The sequence below is a fragment of the Orcinus orca genome, chromosome 7 (assembly GCF_937001465.1).
Source record: "Orcinus orca chromosome 7, mOrcOrc1.1, whole genome shotgun sequence".
Classification (NCBI taxonomy): domain Eukaryota; kingdom Metazoa; phylum Chordata; class Mammalia; order Artiodactyla; family Delphinidae; genus Orcinus; species Orcinus orca.
In genome coordinates this window covers 118,605,584-118,614,984 of record NC_064565.1, presented here as the reverse complement: position 1 = coordinate 118,614,984, position 9,401 = coordinate 118,605,584, and the positions used below count along the sequence as shown (strand labels likewise).

General features: G+C 55.9%; 1 protein-coding gene across 1 annotated transcript in view; it reads right to left on the bottom strand.

Annotated features, from left to right (window-relative positions):
* Window positions 1-2,995: 2,995 nt before the first annotated feature.
* TWIST2 (twist family bHLH transcription factor 2) overlaps window positions 2,996-9,401 on the bottom strand; it is a 50,103-nt gene continuing 43,697 nt past the window's right edge. Inside the window, exon 2 of the mRNA XM_004262539.3 lies at window positions 2,996-3,699. The gene's annotated coding sequence lies outside the window, so the exon portion shown is untranslated. The remainder of the gene's footprint in view (window positions 3,700-9,401) is intronic.

The window sequence follows — 9,401 nt, the reverse complement described above, 5'->3', positions numbered from 1 at the left end:
CCCTGTAATACGGGAGTCACCTCTTAATGAAGAAACCACCTAATGCTGAGATTCTCCGAATCTTCACTGCGTCCCGAGGAACTATGGGGGGAAGGTGTGTTCTTCATGGGGGTCACATGTCTCAACACCTCTGTCTCCCCAGCCACTTTCAATACCATCATCGTCCCCCCGAAACTCTGCTCCCCTACTCTCAACCTGGGGCCCGCCCACGCTTCCCTCCCCACAGGCACCTCTGGCCTCTGCGGTCCCCCATCCTCCCGTATCCCCACCTGTGTCTCTCCAGCCTCCCTGCCCCTGAGCTCCCAGCATGAAGTAACCACTGAGGTAACCAAGGCAGAGCAGCCGTCTCCAGGCTGGGAAGGGAAGCTGAGAACCCCCAGGGCTCGGGCTCCACGCGTTTCTATGCCCCAGATAAGGCAGAGAGAGCTCGACTGCTCCCTAAGCCTGGGCCGCAGTGGGTCACGGCATCAAGACAACCTGAAATTCTCAAGACTCCCAGTCGGGCCCTCCCACCTCCCCTTCAGGTGGGGAAGGAGAGGAGCAGGTAACGTTCTGATACTCTGGGGCCGCAGTCCAAGGTGGAGAGCATGGCAACAAAAGGGGTATTTAAGCAGACGGACCCAGAGCCGCTGGTGAGTAGGTAAACTGTGAATGGAATGTGTGTGCTCCCTCTAAGGAAAAGGCAGACAACATCCAGGTGAGTGTGTTATCTGAGATACAAACGCTTGGCCGTGTCACTTCCGGAGGAGAATCCTCAAATACTAATGATGGCGTTTACCTTCAGCCATGGGGGCGTTGGTGCAGTGGGCTCTGTTCCTTACCAGACCTGAAGCAGCTGTGGGAGAACGGGCAGCCTCGATGCCCTCATCCAGCTGTTTTGAGGTGGAACCCAGAAATGCAAGCGTTTTATTCGATGTCTCTTCTGCGACGTGTGTTCAGGTCCTGCCTAGAATTGTACTCTTGGCTTTGTCAGTCCCCGAGACCCAGGTGGACACTGCTTGTTCCTTCTGGAAAATGCTTCCTGTGACGTACGTATTGCTACCCCTTTCCATATTTCCACGGAAACTTTTTGGGTGACAATTTTAATGTCTATGAAGAAAATTCACCTGATTAGGTAGAGGGAGGGAAACATATTTAGGTGAGCGCTCAAAGACAACATGATACGTAGAGAGCAAATATAAAACCGCGGAATGGGGGGTAGGGCTATTCTCATTATAAGGTCTGGGCCCTGGAGGAAGTGGGGCTTCCTCTGAGCGTGTTTGTGTCTGGATGGGGAAGGGGATCCAGGGGCAAAGAGTAGAGTTTTCCCGGGGCCCAAGATATGCCCTGTGTTCTTTCCTTGGACTTTGGCCTGGGGGTCCCCTGACTCTCCCAAGGGGGGCCGTGCGTCACCTGCATGGGTACCTCTTGTGCCTCACCCCTAGCCAAGCCCTCTGCCTTGGGCTTGGGTGGGGGAGGTTCATAGGGCCTGGTCACCCACAGTAGAGACCCAGGGGCTGGTCACTCTGCAGGGTGACATTGGTTCCAGCTCTGGGAGGAGGGAGCATGGATTTCACAATTTGGAAATCGAGAAAGAAATTCTGGCCACCCCACCTGTAAGTTTTAAGTGATATGATTTGGTGTTCTTTTAATCTCTCCATGGCGAGAGACCATGACCTTTGCAGTCTTCAAGGCCTCCAAAGGCCTCTGTAGGACCCTGTGGGATAGCACAGGACAGGGCAGGAGTCTCATTGCCAGGACGGCAGCTTGCCCAGCTCTGTCTTCCCAAGGTCTCAGCAAGGAGTCCAGGGGTGCGTGTGTGTGTGTGTGTGTGTGTGTGTGTGTGCGCGCGCACGCGCGCCTGCTTTTGTTGTGTGCAGTGGGTGCTAAAGCTTGTGCTGCAGGGACCCCTCCAGGTGGTGCACCACGGTCACTCCTAGGGGCCAGCCAGGTGATGGAAGTTGAGGACAGGCTGGTATTTCTGGAGCTCCTGCCTTTCTGGTGGGCCTGGGAGCAGAAGTAGGAGAGGGGTACAAGGGCTCATGGGCCACCACAGCCCTGTCAGAGACCCCCACTCTCCAGAACCCCGTCTGGGAGCTGGGTGGGGTCTGTGTGGCCTCTCATCTGTGGACAGCTCCACCCAGCAGCCCCAGGTATCGGCTGTCCCCCAGGAGACATGTCTCTGGTGGCTCAAGGTGGTGACCCATGGACTTGTAGTTCCCCCCACCAGAAGCCCTTAACCTGGGAGCCACTCCCCAGCCCCCAGTGAAGCCCACAGACACAGTAGGGAGGCCAGCAGGTGGGGTGCGGGACTTCCTGCCCCACATGGAGTGTGTCTGCACCACCTCCCTGCCCGCCTAGACCAGACCCCAGCCGGCTTCTCCTTCTTGGATGTGGCCTTTCTGGGACTTCTGCTCTTGAGCTCCATCCTTACCTGCACATACAAGTGCTGCAGCCTTAACCTGGCCCAGTGGCGTATACAGGGCTATGGAAAGTGGGACAGTTGCCTGTGGAGCTCATGTTATCAGGGGGACTGGACATATGCAGAGCAGACTGTAACCCACTGGGAGAAGTGTGAAGGAGGACATGGATGTCATGTCTGGGGAGAGTAAGGAATTCCACCTGGGAAGGCTCCGCAGTGCTGGCACTGGCTAGCACTGACCTTGAAGAGCAGGCCTGGGACACAGGATGGGTGACTCTTGATCTAAAGAACAAGAAATGGTCTGCAGAGCGTACCTCTAGCAACTGAGTCTGGGGCGTGGGTAGGTGAGAAGATGGGCACCTAGAGGGGCTGAGGCCAACCTCATCTGCTTTGCCAGGCCTGGGTCTGTTAACACACTCAACTGCATTAGTGTTGGTAGTTTCTAGAAAGTTCTACAATCATGTATGCTATAAGATGTCTCACATCCTTTCCGGTCCCCTTTAAAGTGAAATGATGGTTATTTTTGCAACCCATTCCAACTTTCTCAGGCCCTTTCTCGTGTTGCAAAGTAAAGAAGAGACGGAGGACCAGGACTGCAAAGACATCTTTATTGTTCCTGGGAGGGAGCAGAATACACAGCCACATTGCAGTCACTGAGCTTGTTACAAATATCTCAATAAATAAAACAAATAAGCAACATATACACTGAAACAGAAAAAAAAAAAAAGGCTAGCTGAGCAAATCATGGAGAAAGAGAAAGGGGAGAAGTGAGAAGAATTCCAGGCTTCCTTGAAACAATCATGCAGGGGCTTGGGGGTGGGAAGGGAGCACGAGGTTCTTTTTCTGAGAGCCTTGGTCCAGTTTAAACAGAATTGTACAGGAAGGCATTTCTGGCTTATTTTTTAAAATATACACTAAAAAAAGGCACTTAGAGGGAAATACAAATCCAAAATCCTGGTAAATGTGTTCCTGAATTCAGCGATTTTCAGAAATAATAAATCCCTGCCCCCTCAAAACAAAAATAAAAAAATAAAACCCAGGCCTGGGTCTGTTCCCACCCTCAAACAGTGGCGAGGACGGCAATGAACATGTCATCGGCAAGAAGGACCATGCGCGCCACTTCCTCTGCGGGGCCCGTCTCAGGGAGGGGGCCGTGTGGTCCGGGCTCTGTCGCTGTGCCCTTGTCTAGGCACCGTGCTGGAGCACTGAGAGGGGCTTTCCCGTAGGTCATTCGGGTTTCAGAAGTTACAGACTCGGATGCACCCCAGTTCCACGTGCGCTCAGCCCCGCGGGACAGTCTGGAAAACAAGGTAGAGGGAGGTTGAGAAGCCGCCGCATCTCTCGGTGTCCAGGGACCGCCCTCATCCAGGAGCCCCCGGACGGGACAGGACACGTGCGAGCCGCTCTGACACCCGTCTGCTCCCTGTCTGCCCTGGCAGAAGCTGCACAGGTGACCAGTAGTCAGGGCCGCTGGGCACCTGCAGGCCGTTGCCCCAGGGACCCAGGCCAGGCCTGGAGCCCCCCTTCCCTCCCCACCTCCACCCTCTCCGGCTGCACCCAGACCCAGAGGGCCGGATCTCCTGTCTGCTGTGCCCACCAAAGCCTTGCCCCCCAAGGTGCCCGGCAGGGCGGTGCTGACCCCGTGGGTGAGCCGCTCCCTAGTGGAGCTCCCATGGGGAAGAGCAGCCCACCATGGAAGGGGAAGGGGTGCTGGGGAGAGGCGGCTGCAGGGGCTTCAGGACAGCGGTGTGAGCCGAGCCAGCTGCAGAGGGGTGGGGGCGAGGACGCAGAGAAATGGGACGGCTGCTGGGCAGGAGCTGTCAGAGGGGGATGAATTTCTACAGTTGTGCTTTTGAAAAAACTACAGATTCGCAGACAACGCAAAACAAAAGTGTACAGGGAGGTCGCATGCACCTCTCACCTGGCCTCCCCCACTGGTATCACCTGGCACTAGTCTCGGGAAGCCTCACAAACAGAAGAGGGACCTTGGCACAGCACGAGGGCTTAGTCACACCTCGCTCGCGTGTGTGCGTGTGTGTGTGTGTGCATGTGTGTGTGTGCTGGGGGTGGAAGGAGGTCGTACCAGGGGTGTGTGTGTGTGTGTGTGTATGTGTGTGTGTGTATGTTGGGGTGGAAGGAGGTTGTACCAGATGTGTGTGTGTGTGTGTGTGTTTGGTGGTGGAAGGAGGTTGTACCAGGTGTGTGTGTGTGTGTGTGTGTGTTGAGGTGGGAGGAGGTTGTACCCAGGTGCGTGTGTGTGTGTGTCTGTGTGTGCATGTGTGTTGCTGGTGCAAGGAGGTTGTACCAGGTTTGTGAGTGTGTGTATGCGTGTGTGTTGGGAGTGGAAGGTTGTACCAGGTTTGTGTGTGTGTGTGTGTGTGCATGTGTGTGTGTGCTGGGGGTGGAAGGAGGTTGTACCAGATGTGTGTGTGTGTGTGTGTGTGTGTGTGTGTGTGTGTGTTAGGGGTGGAAGGAGGTTGTACCAGGTGTGTGTGTGTGTGTGTTGGGGGTGGAAGGAGGTTGTACCAGGGGTGTGTGTGTGTGTGCGTGTGTTGGGGGTGGAAGGAGGTTGTACCAGGGATGTGTGTGTATGTGTGTGTGTGTCTGTGTGTTGGGGTGGGAGGAGGTTGTACCCAGGTGCGTGTGCGTGTGTGTGTGTGTGTGTCTGTGCGCGTGCGCCAGGCTATTTCATCACCTGTGGATTCTGGCACCCTCCAGTGCGATCAACATACACAACTGTTGAATCCCAGCCCCACGAAGCCCCGGAGCTCATGCAATTGGTCCATAAAGTGCAGGTGGGTCGATCAAAATGCCGCTCTGGGGCCAGCGTCCAGCCGCCGTCTCCGGAGCCCCTCACCCCCATGTCCACCACCTCCCGCGGGACCTGGCCAGTGAGGCTCCCAGGAACCAATTCAAGTGACAAAGGCCACGCTCTACCAGAAACACTCCTGCCTTCCCACTGGGGAGTGAAGCTTGTTGCTGACGGGGAGGTGGAAGACCAAGTGATGTCGCAGAGGGAAGGGGCGTGTGCCGGGCGGGCCCCGCGGGCAGGGAGCTCAGGACCTCACGGGCTGCCAGCTGCGCCCACAGGCGTCCTAGAGAAAATGTGCCGGAGAGAAGATCCGGGCCAGGGTGTCCGAGCACCAGACTGCAGAGTGAGTGACGCAGCCCCGTAAGCCAAGGTCGTATGTCTCCGCAGTGGGGACGGCGGGAGGGCCCCGGGGATATCACGGGGCACAAGCACCTGGCCAAGGACCTCAGCACGCGCTGGCAAGGTCGCTGGGGATGAGCACAGTGGGCCCCTCACCTCACCCCAAGGAGGCAGCACGTGGCTGGGGCAGCTGCTGGCCTGTCGCCTGCTGTTCTGGGGCCGTGGACTGCTGACTGCCCAGTCCTGCAGGACCCAGCTCTCCAGCACACCCAGCCAGCTTGCGGCCAATCCCAAATTTACAGCGTGTGTGTGTGTGTGGGGGCGGGGGTGTGTGTGGCCTGATGCCACTGGGCAGGGGCAGCACGAGGTATGTGCCTTGACCTCCTGCGCCCCCAGCTCCCTCCCCGTGGAACCCTGAGCTCCACACTAAGGCCCAGCTGATCAGGGAACTCTAGAAGCCTTTACTGCCGCAAGACAAAGCTCTGCAAAAAAGCAAAGACACATTTTCCCTCAAACTCCAGTGCGTGGAAACACACATGCGCTTCTTTTATTTCGAGTTCAGAGCACTCCAAATATGTAAGCCTTTTTAAGTGGTCCTGGGCAGAAAGTCAAAGGCTGCTCTCTCTTGGAGAATGTGGTTGTAATTAGATAATTAATAAGGGGGGCAGCTAGAGAAAGCTAAATGGAAGCCTTCCTCAGTGGGAGGAAACAATTACAGCAGGATTTGATATATGAGCCGCGCCAGCCCTCCGAGGGGAAATACAGCATCATCCGTGGAAAGCCAGAAACGACAGGGCCGCCCCCAGGAGCGCAGGTTTCAGGGTTCACTCCACATGCCTGCGGGCCCAGGGCTTGGGCAGGAGTGAGCGGCAGGTTCATTAGTCTTTCTGACCGAGAGCCTTCGGGGCCGACCGCCTTGATGTCACCCTGACCCCAGCTGTGTCTGCTGACATGGGCGGCGTTCTCAGCCACAAATGAAAAACATCTGGGGCCCCGACAGCCTCCCGCGTGTGAGAGCCACCTGAAACCGTGTGCGTGTGTCCTGTACACAGTTCACGCTGCATCTGTCTGCCCGGCCAGGAAGCGGGGCAGGCAGAGAGGCCGGGCAGCAGCAGGACTGAGAGGCTGGCCGTCCCCCTCTCTCACCCACACCGACCACTGGGCACTGAGAAGCAACGAGGGTCTTATTCGAACCTGTATCCCTAGGGCCTGACACAGGGAGGGGCACATCAACAAAGTTCTCCAGAAAGTGAGGCAGGGGTGGGCTTAAGAGGGAAGCATTCATTTCAAGGCCTTCCATCCATTCACTGATTCACCCCCCATCCATCCATCCACCCACCATCCTTCCATCTATCCCTCCATCCACCCACCATCCTTCCTCCCTGCCTCCCTTCCTTCTTTCTATTCACCCACCATCCATCCACCCACCATCCTTCCACCTATCCCCCCATCCACCCTGCCATCTATCCCCCCCATCCACCATGCCATCTACCCATCTATCTTTCCAACATGTACTGAGCACCTTTCATGTGCCAGGAATGCTGTTAGCTGTTTAAAAAGCCCAGAGGTGAATCAGAGCAATCTAGCGGGGGAGGAGTAACATGTTTATAAACAACTAGAGCTCAGGGTAGACAGTGACAGCTTTTTTAGAGGAAGTGCAGCTAAGACTCTGCAACCAGAACGGAAGGGTGAGGAATAAGGGTAGAGAGAGAGGATCACAGATGTGAAACGTCTCCTGGTCAGATACAGCACACGCACACACACATGTGCACACCTGAGGCTTTGCCAGTGGAGACTGGGGGTCAGAAGGCAAGGGTCAGGAGACCAGGAAATGTTCACAGCAGCCCGGGGGCGTGGCCACGGTCCCCAGCACAGAGCAGACATCCAGGGCGTCGTGCCAGCTCTCACTGCCCCTTCAGCATGAAAAGTGGAAGCATCTCTGCCTCCACAGGCCCCTGGCACTGCCCAGCTCACTTGAAGGGGCTCCCCCCGTCAGGCTGCCCTTGCTGCCCCCTCCTCCCGTTCACTACACCTAAAACAAAGACCCTGGACACCTGGGCTCCCAGGTACACTGTGCAGGGGCTGGGGTAGAACGTGCCAGGGGTAAATGAGCAGTGATGGACCTGGGCGTGGAGAGCTGACAGCTGCCACCTTCCCTGGTGGGTCTCGCCCATTCTGCACAGGCCAGCCCCCCTCCCTCTTGGGCGTTTGTCCTGCACTGTTTTTCAGCGGGGGCCCTCTGTCCCCTGGCCGAGCCTGCCCACAGCCTCCTGACCGTTTGAACACAGCTCCCAAGAGTGTGGTTTGGAGGGACAGAGCCAACTTCGTATCACCAACAAAATGTGCTGTAAATACGAGTAGAAAACAAACGATGATTCGCATCAGACAACTGAGGACCACAGTGGGGAAACTGCCAAGCTGAGCCCCACACAGACAGCCCAGTGAATGGGGATCCAGCTTTCAAAACAGCGGAAATTATCATCTTGGGAGAAGCCGGAGGAGTGTGTGTGGATAAAATGAGAATGTGCTGCTTTGAAAGAGCATGAACAACCAGGAGACAGGAAAAGGGCTCTTGGAAATCACACAAAGAATATTAGTAGACATTTTTTTAAATAATAGAAACAAAATAGCAAAATAGACACTGATGAAAAACCATTAATGAATTGGAGACTGACTCATGGAATCTCCCGGCATCTGAGCAAAAAGACAAGGTATGTGGAAAGGAGGAAGCGGACGCGGTCACAGGAGAGATACCGACAGAAGAGTCCCCACGCTCAAGAAAGATCGAGGGTTTCAGATTAAAAGGAACACCGAGTTCTGGAAAGGAAACCCAACAAGACAAGCAACAGAGCCACATCACAAAGTTCTGGATTCTAAGACTAGAGAAAACCTCCTACAGGCTTCCAGACATAAAAAGAAACAAAAAAGAACCAGACTGGGGTGCCTTCCCCTGTGCTCATACCACCCGCTAACTGGCAATCCCAGGACGCCCAGAGTTTCTGTGGAGAAGAACGGCGTCCCTGGAGCTCTGTTCCCCAAGAATCCATGGACCTTGTGGGGAGGGAAAGAAACATGAGGTATTTAAGACCTCAGGAAGTACACCTATCAGGTCCCGCTTCTGGGAAACACTACTAGGAAATGTCTTCCATCAGATGAAAAGTAGCTCGGGCTCTGTCTCTGCAGGCATGGCAACAAATGATCTAACAATCGCCCCCACCGCAAACCAGACAAAGAGGTAAGACGCTGTGGTCAACGCTCTTTCTGTCCCAAGAGGGCAGAGGGTGCTATTCTTCCCCAGCTGGGTCCCCAGGGTCTGGAGCAGCGCCTGGCACACAGTAGGTGCTCAATAAATACCTGCTGCAAGAGGGGCTACAATGAGGCGGTCAGACACACAGCAGAGGTGAAGGTCATGCAGGTGACCAGGAGCCCCAGGCTCCCTGTAACACCCGCACTCTGTAACGCACTCGGACTCCCGTGCATTCTAAGCTTCTGCTCCTCGAGACCGGCAGGGTCAGCAACACACGGAAGCCAGTGAGAAATGCAGACGGCAGGTCTGGCCCGGAACTGAGGAATCAGCACCTGCACGCTGGCAAAATCCCAGTTCTCCGGAGATGCTCCCCGAGCAGGAAGAAGTGGGGGATCGTGCACAGCCTACATCATCCACAGCCCTGTTCAGAGACGTGAACTGCGGCTGCGATGGGCTGTGACTGCCGGGGCACGTGGCTGGGTGGAGAAGCAAGAGTTCCAGCTTTATCATGCTCCCTGCCGGGGGCGGGGCCCCCGCAGGCTGCCAGGCCCTGAGGCTGTGCCAGCCGCTACAATCCTGCCTGAGAGCCCCAGACACGGAGA